This window comes from Schistocerca nitens, chromosome 1 (genome assembly GCF_023898315.1).
Source record: "Schistocerca nitens isolate TAMUIC-IGC-003100 chromosome 1, iqSchNite1.1, whole genome shotgun sequence".
Classification (NCBI taxonomy): Eukaryota; Metazoa; Arthropoda; class Insecta; order Orthoptera; family Acrididae; genus Schistocerca; species Schistocerca nitens.
This window is the reverse complement of record NC_064614.1, coordinates 672828938-672842354: the sequence shown is the minus strand read 5'-3', so window position 1 is coordinate 672842354 and position 13417 is coordinate 672828938.

The window sequence follows — 13417 nt, the reverse complement described above, 5'->3', positions numbered from 1 at the left end:
AAATTGTCAGTATCTTCCACGGGTGCCTTTCTTCGCCGAATCTGCAGGGAACTTCCATATTCCTTACTTTATCAGTCCCCCTAATTTTCAACAATTTTCATATGTAGTATTTCTGTTCTTTCGCTCAGTCCATGATTCACTACAATACAGTTTGTGATCCAAAAGAACATTCTCAAAAATTTCTTCCTTAGATTAAGGGTGATATCTAATACTACCAGACTTCTGGTGGTCTGGGATACCTTTCCGCCTGCGCTGATCTGCTCTTTATGTCATCCTTGCTACTATTTCGACTACTCTTTCTATTCGACACATCCTGCAGTTCCCCTGTCACTTTCGTTAAGGTTAACAATGTCATCAGTGAATCGCGTCGTTGGTATCCTCTAATCATGAATGTTAATCCCATTCTTGAATTTAAATTTTATTTCTGTCATCGCTTCTTCGATGTACAGACTATAACGGAGGTGTGAAAGACTGGATCCCTGTCTTACCCCCTTTTTAATTCTAGTGCATCATCTTGCGGGCTTTTACATATAGTGATGTGATGATGGGGGCCCTCAACTACGTACCCTCTGACTCAGAGATGAAATATTAAAAGTTTTGGCTGGTTTCGTTGTCTAGGGGCTGGGATACGTAGCTGCCGCATTACAAGCCAAATACTGCTGAGTCTACAGTAAACAATATGAATATACACATGAATCGAATGGTCAAAGGTTCCTATCACGCGGCAATTGCGAATTTTGAACGTATTATAGACATTTACAAATGAAAGATTACAATTAAATAAATTCTGGAGGTACTATTTTAACGACTTTAAATGATGAGTACGATAGCACAAGCACCTTTAACTCAGAAATAAAGCAGTTTCAGACAAAACTTTATTTAACATTTTACTCTTATTTTGATCCATACATTGAACCCAGAAAATGTGTACGGTTACTTTTGAATCACACTTTAATTAGAAAGATGGTCAATGAAATGCGTTTGGCTGTCAAGAGACGAATGCGTGAAGCATTCAGTGACTATCGTAACAGAATATTGTCAAATTATCTCTCACAAAAGCCCAAAGAAATTCTGGTACTATGTAAAGGCTGTTAGTGGCACCAAAGTTAGTGCCTAGTCACTTGCGAATGACACAGCAACTGAAATTAAGGGATGCAAAGTAAAAGCTGAAATGCTTACCTCCAGTTTCAAATATTCCTTTACAAAAAGGACAACACAGTAGAGCTGCCTCAATTAAATCCCCGTACCACTGAAAACATATGTGTTAGTGTCAGTGGTGCTGAGAAACAGTTGACATCATTGAAACTGGACAAAGCTGCAGGGCCTAATGGAATGACTGTCAGATTCTATATTGAATTTTTAGCTTATTTAGCGCCTCTGATAATTATAGCCTAATCTATTGTACATCCCTCGACCGAATAGTCATGTCCAGTAGTTGGAAGAAACCACAGGTCACACCCATTTATAACAAGCGTAGTAGAAGTTACCCGCAAAACTACCGTCCAGTATCCTTTGACAACCATTTGTTGTAGAATCTTAGAACGTAGTCTTGGCTCAAAATAATGAGGCTCTCGAACAGATGATCTGCTCCTTGCCAACCAGCATGGACTCTGAAAAAATTGATCATGTGAAGCCCAACTCATGCTCTTCTCACATGACATACTGAAAGCTTTGGATCAAGACAGTACCACATCTACGCTTATTGTCAAAAGTTAGGTCATTTGGGACATCAAGTGAAATTTGTGACTGGACCGAGAACTTTTTGATTGGGAGGACACAACATGTAATCTTGGATGGACAGTCATTGTCAAATGTAAAAGTAACTTCAGTGTGCCCCAGGGAAGTGTCTTGGGACCCTTGCTGTTCATGTTGTATTTGATGACCTTGTGGACAATATTAACAATAACTTAAGATTTTTGTGGATGATGTAGCTTATGAAGAATTGTCTGAAAGAAGCTGGATCAGTATTAAGTCAGATCTCAGTAAGATTTCAAAGTGTTGCGAAGGATTGACAACTTGTTTTAAATGTTCAGAACCATAAAACTGCGCATTCACAAAATGAAACAACGTAGTATGTTTGAGTACAATATCAGGGAGTCATAGCTGGAGTTGATTAACACATGCAAATATCTGAGGGTAACTCTTTGTAGAGATAGAAATGGAATGATCATATAGGCTTAGGGTAGGGATGTGGTATGTAATGATTACATAGATAAGATTAGATTAGATTAGAGTCAGTTTTCGTTCCATAGACCAAAAAATGTGATGATTCTCGTGGGTGGGGAACATGTCAGAAAGTATAGCATAAAAAAATAAAACATTTGAATATAATACTTACTACCCTGATCATTTGTCAGGAGATTGTCGAAATAGGTGATTACACTGCAGTAAACTGGAACAGCTAATATTTACAGAATTAACATGTTGTCAGAATGAAACATTATTATAGACTATTAATAAATTTATCATTATTATGCACTATTAATAAATTTATCATACACAAAATACCTAATCTTGACTGTTGTGACAAGTGCTGTCAAAACTGAAATCTAACAGGCATTTATACTTAAGCTGGCTTAACAGTCTTTGTTAAGATATTCATCTATAGAGTAGAAGGAGTTTCCTATCAAAAAGTCTTTCAACCTTTGTTTAAACTGTGCTTTATCTGAAACCAAGTTTTCAAGGGTGCTGGAAATTTATTGAAAATGTGTGTCCCTGAATATTGGACCTCTTTTTGGACAAAGGTAAGTGATTTTAGGTCTATATGTAGATTGTTCTTATTCCTAGTATTGATACTATGTATTGAGCTATTGATTGGAAATACAGAAGTAATCTTGCAACAAATTTCATTTAGATTAGAATAGATTAGATTAATACTTGTTCCATAGATCATGAATACGACACTTCGTAATGATGTGGAACGTGTCAGGTTAATAAAAGATATCTGTACAAGATATTAAATTACACAAAATATTGCATGACACTAATATTTAAGTTGTTTTTTTTCGCTCGATTTATATCTAAAAATTCAGCCAATGAGTAGAAGCAGTTGTCATCTAGAAATTCTTTTAATTTATTTTTAAATGTTGGTTGGCTATCTGTCAGGCTTTTGATGCTTATATTTAGAAATAAATATACTGAGAAGCAGTAGTTATAATACAAACTTCCTTGAACAGGTTTCTACATGGTGTTCTTGAATTTTCACCTCAAATGATTCTTATCACACGTTTTCGCACCCTGAAAACTTTTGCTCAGTTTGATGAGTTACCCTGGAATATGATTCTGTATGACATAATAGAATGAAAGTAAGGAAAGTATGCAAGTTTTTTTATATTTATATCTCCTATATCTGACATCATTCTCACTGCAAATACAGACTTGTTTAGGCACTTCAGCAATTCTGTGGTATGCCTTTCCAAACTGAATTTATTACCGAGCTTAGCTGTGGGTAAAGCAGGTGGCAGACTTTGGTTTTTGGTAAAAAATTGTGGAAATGCAATCAGGCTAAAAAGGAGATTACTTACAAATCACTTGTGCAACCCATCCTCAAGTATTGCTCAAATATGTGGGACCCATACCAAATATGATTTCCAAGAGATATTGAACGAATACAGAGTAGGGCAGCATGACTGGTCACATGATTGTTTGATTCATGGAGAGTGTCACAGAGATGCTGCAGAAACTGAACAGGCAGACTCTTGAAAATATGAGTAAACTATCCTGAGAAATGCTGCTTTCAGAGTTTCAGGCACTAGCTTTAAATGATGACTCTAGGAATATACTACAACCTCTTACATATCGCTCCCGTAAGTATCGTGAACACAATCTTAGAGTAATTACAGCACACATGGAGGCATTTAAACGATCATTCTTCCCGTGCGCCATACATGAATGGAAAGGGAAAAACCCTAATGACTGGTACAATGGAATGCTCTTCAAAGTGGTTTGCAGAGTATAGGCGTAGATTGTATGATACATATTGGAGAACAATCACTGGGGGCAGTGTGTGTGTGTGTGTGTGTGTGTGTGTGTGTGTGTGTGTGTGTGTGTATGCACATGCATTCAGGGGCAGATATCCTTACCGTTTTACATAAATATCTATGACTTTTACGTCTGTGAAGTTTACGTAATTTCTTTCGGCATACGTTTAAACTTGGCGCCATTTCTACGCTTAGTTTTTAGGGCATACAGCGTCGTCTATCTCGGCGACACCCATGGTTACATACAGTGGACACAAAACACAATTCGGGCTTTATAATTACAGTAAATACACACACATGTTGGAAATAAATTGGAAGGAGACAAAAACGACAACAAAGACCCAAAACCTTGGACGCCCAGATCGATTCTATATGACTTATAACCTGAATCCTTATGCATTATCCAAATTCAGTTCGTGCTGCAGTCCTACTTCTGAAAATTATTAAAGATGTATACTCGTAAATTAATCTAGCTGGAGTTGGTTATATCAAATGTGCTAGGCGATACAAGGAATACCTTTAAAATTCAATAATTTATTCAATAAAACCTAATTATTGTTGTGGTACTGGTTATCTCCGTTAACTCTGACAGCCAACTCCAAGTGTCCCTCATGATTGACGAATAATTGAATAAAGTGTTGATTCCACAAGGTGTATCAACACATCAATAGGTAGGCAGTGCCGTTTCTGGTGTGACTTTCTGGCGTGTTGACGTCATCGACGACATCATCGACGACGTCATCTCGTCATTGATGAGGTCATCAGTGACTTCATGGGATTTCCCTACCCCCAACCTGCCCCCTCTGACAAAGGCCAATAGCCCTATATATAAAATAGAGCTACTGAACTGAGGGAGAAATAAAAGAAAACCGTCAAAAACATACACACACACACACACACACACACACACACACACACACATAATGAATAATAAACAGTGAGAGAAAGGAATTGTTTAAAACTTATAATCTATTACTCGAGTCAGTTTCTTCATTTGGAGGTGATAGATCTCTGATGTCAATTCACAATGGAGATGATTATTGGCCTTTCATTATGGAGAACAGAGCACAAGTGGTGGTTTGCTTGATGGCTTATAAGCCTGCACTGAGGAAGAGCAGAAGGGACAGACGACCTCAGCGCCATGAGAATTGGAACAACTATTTTGCACTGTGTTAATATCCCCTGGTCAGCCATCTTGAAGTCTGACGATGTCTAAGACATTTTGGATTCTAAACTTAGAACCATGCAGGTTAGTGCCTGCAGGATAACGTCATAGAAACAGCATTATCTTGCTCAGTGGTTGACTGTGTTGGAATTTTAGACGTGAATAACATGATAGAAATTCATAGCGAAGACTTCACTCTTTACTGGCAGTAAGCCGGGATGATATAGTTGAGAACATCTACATGGATACTCTGCAAATCACATTTATGTGTCCGACAGAGAGTGGACACAAATCTGCTAGGAATCTTAGATGCCCTATCTACGACATAAAACATTTATAATTTATGGGCGAATCACTTAAAAAGGCAATGCCAGTCCAGGCATTAGATCACATTCTGTTTATTGGAAGAATGGTTGAAGTTGTGAGTTTCGTCTACATTGATATCAAATTCCCATCACACCATGAAGTGTCTAAGGCGAAATCGGCGTTAGTTAAAAAGATATACTGCCACCAATCAAAAGAGTGTGTGGGTCACTGGCTGTGGATCCTAAGTTAGTTGGGAACCTATTGCAATCTGAATTCGCCATGGACCTTACTGATGGAATGATGGAATCTACTGAATCTACTGTTACTACTAATACTACAAATGTAAGCACGGTACTGTACCAACAGAACCAAAGTGACCCACACATCTCTGTAAACTATTATAGCACATTTTCCTGTACAAGCCCTTTTACAGTTCATCAGAAATGAGAGATGAGTGTTGTGTGTGTTGTAAGGACTTTGGTGCTGTTTCTGGTAAGCCTCAAACCTTAGAACGACGGTTATGTATACTCTCCAATCCTGCATACAGAACATTGTGGAGAATATGTTATATCACTGCTAGACGATTCCTTTTGCTGTTCCACCTGTATCTCGAGCAAAGCGAGAACGAGTCTGACAAGTAACTTCAAGCATTCGAGTGTGGTGAGCCTGTGCGACTTGTACTCAGCAATATGGATTACTGTGGAGCGACTATGTATGACGGGTATATCTTAACTGCTCTTTGACTATGTTGTCAAGTATTTGTTGGAACTCGATGTTAGCGTTCCTAACTTCTGGTTAGTGTTAAGTACAGGAAACACTGTATTCTAGCGTCTAACGCTGGTGATTACTTTACATCCTGAAATTTCACGTGTAAGAAGGAAACACTCCATCATCAGGACGACGAATGTGCATCTCATGATTTTCTCGACGCGCACATTGAGAGGGAAGAGTGGTATCGCCCCTTTTTTTATTCCACCTGCATATGGAGCAACAGGAAAACAAAGGTGTGACTCTGTTTAGTATCTTTAAGTGTTCAGTTGTGGTGAACCAGTGCAGCTTGTAGTGTGCAATATGGATTGCTATGGAGAGACTCAATCTATGGTCGACAAAACTTAAACTGCTCTTGCATTATGTTCTGAAGTTTGTGCTGCAACATAAAATTCCTGATTTCTGGTCAGTAGTAAATACAGGGCACACTGTGGGCTGGTGCCTGACACTGGCGGCTGTTTTGCAGGTTGAAATATTGTGGGTATGAAGGTAACGGACTTTTACTCTCAAAATACATTGACTTTCACTTATGATAATTTTGTAGGAAGAAGTGAACATACCATATTTTTCCGAATCGTAATCGGACGTGAATTTTGTAAAAATTTGACTTTATACTCTTGTGGAAACCTATAATTTGCTTATTTAGGATTTAATCAATGTTGCATTTCATGCCGAAGATAATAATTTCATCCTCTTAAAGTTTGCGACCATAGCGTGTGGAACTTGCTAGCTGAATATATGTATAGGGATTATTGGATAGCGTTAAATCACCATCAGCATGTTCACATTGTGTGTGTTCAGCACGCCCACATTGTATGCATATGTCTGACTCTCAAGAAAGACGAAACATAGTCTACCTGTTCAAAAATTGCACTGCTCGCCAGAAATTCAGCTTCCAACTTGGGGCGGTTTCGGACCTGAGGTAGACATGCGAATACCTTAACGTGATAATTCAGGGGATAGTACTACCGTATGTCAGAAATACACCTATTCCACGAGTTTGAAGTTATAGCTGAAATGTAAAATTATTGTACAAAGTATCACTTAGTTGATGATGTTTGGTTTGTGGGGCGCTCAACTGCGCTGTCATTAGCTACTGAACAAAGTCTCAATTTTTTCACACTCCAATTTTTTACGCAGTCCAATCTAGCCACTATCACGAATGATGATGATGATGATGATGAAATGATGATAAGTATCACTTAGTTGATACACACAACCAAAGGTGTTAGTCGGCTGCTCCAGTTTTGGAAAACGTCCGGTGTCCTTTCTGAAGACAGAATAACAACAACCTGTATTCAACAACAACCTGTATTCAACCTACCAAGAGCTTGTCCAGTCCACGTAACACAGAATAGTGACACTGTACTGGGTGCGAAAATGCAGTGTTATAGCTACAATATTCGCTTTAGAAGCGTAAGACTACGCCTGGAAAAGGTTAGAAATTCAGTGTAGATTTCTGATGTCTTTATACTTTGCATAAAACATGCCAAGTTGTGGGTAACGATACTTTAGCGAAGTGCTGATGTGAGGTGTGAATCGTTCTGTTCCCTGTCTCATCTGTAGGCTCTGTAAAGCATATCATTAATGTTTCGCAAAATAAAGGTCCACACACCTCCTAATGCTTTGTAATCGTCGGAATCGAAGTGCTACACTCTCGCATAGTCGAGCCCGAACAGAGAGATGAAATTAGGATCTTGCAAACTCGTCAAAGAAGCTGAAAATTTTACATACGCGTCTGTCATATAAACCCATCAAAAACATACCATGCCATCAAACAGAATTTCCACTTCACATCACATGATTATGATCATGGAAACCTTTTGCAGTTACAGTGACATAGTTTTTGATTTTTTAAAGTACAGTTCTTATTGTAAAATAATGCTCAATACAGCATGGATTATACGTTTTGCATGAAAAATTCCAAATGCGTCAATGCGGTCAGCAACGCTCTCTTGTTGTGGAACACAGAATGAGGCTGTAATGTATACTGATATGCTATCCAAGAACCATTCCCGTTTTCAAGAAATGACAGTAAATCTCATGTTTCCTGAACTCTGTAGGAACGATACTGCTGTGGTCGCGCTATTTCAACGTCCAACTTAGAAATCCAGTGGAAACGTCTGATGGAAGCCTTAGAAAAACGACTGTGTATACTCTGGAAGTATTGATGCAACGGCGACTTGTGACAGGAGTCGGTACGCTCGCCCCGGCAGCAGTAGTTCTCAGCCTGTTGAGCTGGAGTACGATCTGCGGTGCTGGAGTGCATCAATCGTACATGATTCTATGCAGCAGCTAGAGCTTTCACACGTCATCGCCATTATCCGTCTGGCTCCACTCTCGAGGCATAGCGCTCATATTCCTTCCACCAGACTAATGTGGTGGCCTCTGTTGTGTCGCTGGGCATGTTACAGTCACCTGTAATTGGTTGGTACTGCACTCTGTTGTGAAAGCTGTTTAGTTTTTCATCCTGGTATTTCACGTACAAGTATTGACCAACATTCTCGTAGAAAATATCATACTTTCCCGCCATGTGTATTTGTCACGTTCTGATGAGTATAATTCGACTTGTGAATAAGTATAAGCGTATTTCATTCACAAATGTTGCTACTACATGCGTAGTATATATAAGTTCATGTGTTTGACGGCTCTGTGGTCACTCGACGGACCCTTGTGTGTATGAATGTATCAACACAACCATCCTACCACTCGCACCGAATTTCCAGTACTTACAAGCAATCTGCGAAAAGGACTAAAGACGCCAATAACAGCTGACGACATTAAACAGACACTCAATAAAAAGCAAAACATTACACCTATTCTCCATACAATAACCTACCATCACCCAAGGAATGGCCCAAAGTCTGTCACAAAACCTTCTCCATCTTCTGCAACAGCGTTCTCTGCAAATGTTATTATCCAGAGCAGTGGAAAACGCCTGAAGTCGTCCTCTTCCTGAAACCTGATGAACCACACCATAGACCTCATCATATCGACCTATGAGCCTCATGTAAAGAAACTATCAGCACCTTACAACCCCCCTACCCATTCCCAATTTCAATGTGGCTTTCGTCCCAACTATTCCATCAACGGCCAATATATTTACCTTACCCTCCTAGTCTCCCATCAACTGAATAAATGGAATGGAAGTCCGCCATATTTGTCTCCCTTGAAATCTAAAAAGCCGTCTTCCAGGTATTGTATTCTAGACTGCTCTTCAAGCTACAAATTTATGCTCTCCAAGTTAACTGTGTCTGCCTTATAGCATCCTCCCTTCACCCCTGTTCCACATATGTCACAATCAGCCACACCTGTTCCTGCATTTTTCACCCTGCTGCTGGTGTGCCTCAAGTCTCAGTCCTTCCAATGCTCCTTTACATCATGTACATTGCAGACATTTTCAAACTGCCCCCCCCCCCCCCATGTAGTTCCTGTAATACACTGATGACACCACCCACCCAGCCCTTCAACTCTCTCATGCCTCCCTCCAACACCACCTGCATCTCCTGGTCGAGTGGTGTAAGACTTGGAAACTTCAAGTAATTCCATAGAAAAGTTAAGCCACCATCTTTGTTTGCACCACTCGATGTTCCTGTCGTCCAGATTTCCATCTCTTCATTTACAACCAACCCAACCTGGGACTAATAAAGCAAAGATCCAACTCATAAAAGAAAACGAACATGGAATGCACATCTCCTTGCAGTCCAACACAGAGCCCAAGGCTAAGTAAAAATACTAAAACTGCTGACAGGTTGCACTTGGGGTCCTACCACTATCTTCACCTATAAATCCTCATCCACCCCATCCTAACCTACGCAATCGTCGTCTGGAACTCTGCCTCGCCTAAACCCTATAAGTCCCTCGAAATCCTGGAAAGACATGCATTCCACGCCACCTTCGACATTCGCCTACTTTCTCCAACTCGCATGTTGTACCAAACCATCCACTTTCCATACCTTCTTCTCCTCCTAGAGCACTTTGGATCTGATAATTACTCACAAAACCCAGTCCCAACACCCAATTTCCCATCCACTAATAACGAATCCAGGTATCTTTGGCTGAAGAGTAGTTTTTATAAACTGAAATAATAAATTTACTGTCGGTAAATAGCCACATCCCATTCCACACACAGTTCTTTTTTTTTAGGTAACCGAATCAGTAGTATGCATGTGATGTCCCTCTCTGACTAGAGCTATCACTAACAAATGGTGGGCTGACTCCCAGCTGCTGGTCTCTTATGTCTTAGGCGACACAGTGACCATAATGGTTGACAAATCTTCCCAACCTTCTGGAAGCATCAGTGGTGCACAGTCATGGATTTCTCGTCCGCGGAAAGGGAGCTCTCCATGGAAAGATATTTGACTAAATAAAAACACAAGTGTTCGTTCTAAATGGTGTACAGTTTTCACTTTAACGTAGGGGGATAAGTCGAGTGGGGCTGGTCTTTAAGGTCTGTTTCTCCTGGTGTTTGTTTAAATAAACATGCATGTGAAGAAACTCAGAATTTGGAGAAGCAGAGATCATACACCTCTGAGTGAATAGTAGCTGGGGAGAATGTCAAGATGGTCAACAGACAGGCCTGGACCTGCACAAATATCTTTTGACTCAGACATCGTAATGTCAGTATTCAGAAACAACTTGGGTATTGACATCATAGAACCTGCCCCAGCATCCAAATTCTGGGCCAGGCCAGGTGAAGCTGGATTCTGATGTCACACTAAGGCTGCGCGAGTATTCCAAGTCTCGGACTGAGAAGCCACATAGCCTGTCCCAGTATCTCAAGTCTGAGATTCAGCCATTTAAACAGGGTCACCTTGTGAGCCTGTGCAAAACTGGATGGGTGTATCAATGGATTGTTTCACATTTTGGGCACAATATCTACAGCTACATCTACATGGATACTCTGTAAATCACATTTAAGTGCCTGGCAGAGGGTCCATAGAACCACCTTTACAATTCTCTATTATTCCAATCTCGTATAGCGCGCGGAAAGAATGAACACCTATGTCTTTCCGTACGAGCTCTGATTTCCTTTATTTTATCGTGGCCATCGTTCCTCCCTATGTAGGTCGGTGTCAACAAAATATTTTCGCATTCGGAGGAGAAAGTTGGTGATTTCCTTTAATGATGTCCAGCCCAAACCCTGTATTATTTCTGTGACACTCTCTCCCATATTTCGCGATATACAAAACGTGCTGCCTTTCTTTGAACTTTTTCGATGTACTCCGTCAGTCCTATCTGGTAAGGATCCCACACTGCGCAGCAGTATTCTAAAAGAGGACGGACAAGCGTAGTGTAGGCACTCTCCTCAGTAGGTCTATTACATTTTCTAAGTGTCCTGCCAATAAAACGCAGTCTTTGGGCCGCGCGGGATTAGCCGAGCGGTCTTAGGCGCTGACGTCTTGGACTGTGCGGCTGGTCCCGGCGGAGGTTCGAGTCCTCCCTCGGGCATGGGTGTGTGTGTTTGTCCTTAGAATAATTTAACTTAAGTAGTGTGTAAGCTTAGGGACTGATGCCTTAGCAGTTAAGTCCCATAAGATTTCGTAATTGTAATACCTAGGCATTTAGTTGAATTTACTGCTTTTAGATTAGACCGATTTATCGTATAACCGAAGTTTAACGAGTTCCTTTTAGCACTCATGTGGATGACCCCAAATTTTCGTTATTTAGGGTCAACTGCCACTTTTCGCACCATTCAAGTATCTTTTCTAAATCGTTTTGCAGTTTGTTTTGATCTTCTGATGATGTTATTAGTCGATAAACGACAGCGTCATCTGCAAACAACCGAAGACGGCTGCTCAGATTGTCTCCCAAATCGCCGGCCGCGGTGGCCGTGCGGTTCTGGAGCTGCAGTCCGGAACCGCGGGACTGCTACGGTCGCAGGTTCGAATCCTGCCTTGGGCATGGGTGTGTGTGATGTCCTTAGGTTAGTTAGGTTTAAGTAGTTCTAAGTTCTAGGGGACTTATGACCTAAGATGTTGAGTCCCATAGTGCTCAGAGCCATTTGAACCATTTGATCTCCCAAATCGTTTATATATATATAAGGAACGGCAAAGGGCCTATAACACTACCTTGGAGAACGCCAGAAATCACTTCTGTTTTACTCGATGACTTTCCGTCAATTACTACGAACTGTTACCTCTCTGACAGGAAATCACAAATCCAGTCACATAACTGAGACGATTTTCCATAAGCACGAAATTTCACTACGAGCCGCTTGTGTGGTACAGTGTCAAAAGCCTTCCGGAAATCCAGAAACACGGAATCGATCTTAAACCCCTTGTCAATAGCACTCAACACTTCATGTGAATAAAGAGCTATTTGTGTTTCACGGGAACGATGTTTTCTAAATCCATGTTGACTGTGTGTCAATAGACTGTTTTCTTCGAGGTAATTCATAATGTTCGAACACAATATATGTTCCAAAATCCTGCTGCATATCGACGTTAACGATATGGGCCCGTAATTTAGTGGATTACACTTACTACCTTTCTTGAATATTGGTGTGACCTGTGCAACTTTCCAGTCTTTGAGTACGGACATATTGATGGTGTGTCGATGCTTTCAACAGTGGTCCGCTGAACATTCCCACACCTGTAACCAGATTCTGGCCCAGATATGGGCCCGTAATTTAGTGGATTACACTTACTACCTTTCTTGAATATTGGTGTGACCTGTGCAACTTTCCAGTCTTTGGGTACGGATATATTGATGGTGTGTCGATGCTTTCAACAGTGGTCCGCTGAACATTCCCACACCTGTAACTAGATTCTGGACGCCTGCGTAGTACACATCCATGTAAATATTGACGCATTATGTGGGCAGCAGTGACCTGCTGAACATCATATGGGACGAAATCTGGGCACATGTTGCGTTTACTGTGTCATCAGGGAACATTGGGAACCTTCTGCTTGCAGCAGGACTAGGATCACACGTGCTTCTGGTCAAGCTACTATTAACACCATGACACTGCCAAGCATGCCTACTCTGGTGTCACAAAAGAGTTGACTGGAGAGTGGAATAATGCTCTGTTGCCTCCAGTCATAAGAGCAGTTTCTGTCTGTACACGACTGATCGACGTAACTGTCTATGGTGGATACTTGGTGGTCTGACTATTCCAGAATCATCTAGAACGAAAGCTGAGCACATGTTACATTTTCTGTGTCATCAGGTATCATTGGCCAAGCTGCTACTAGCA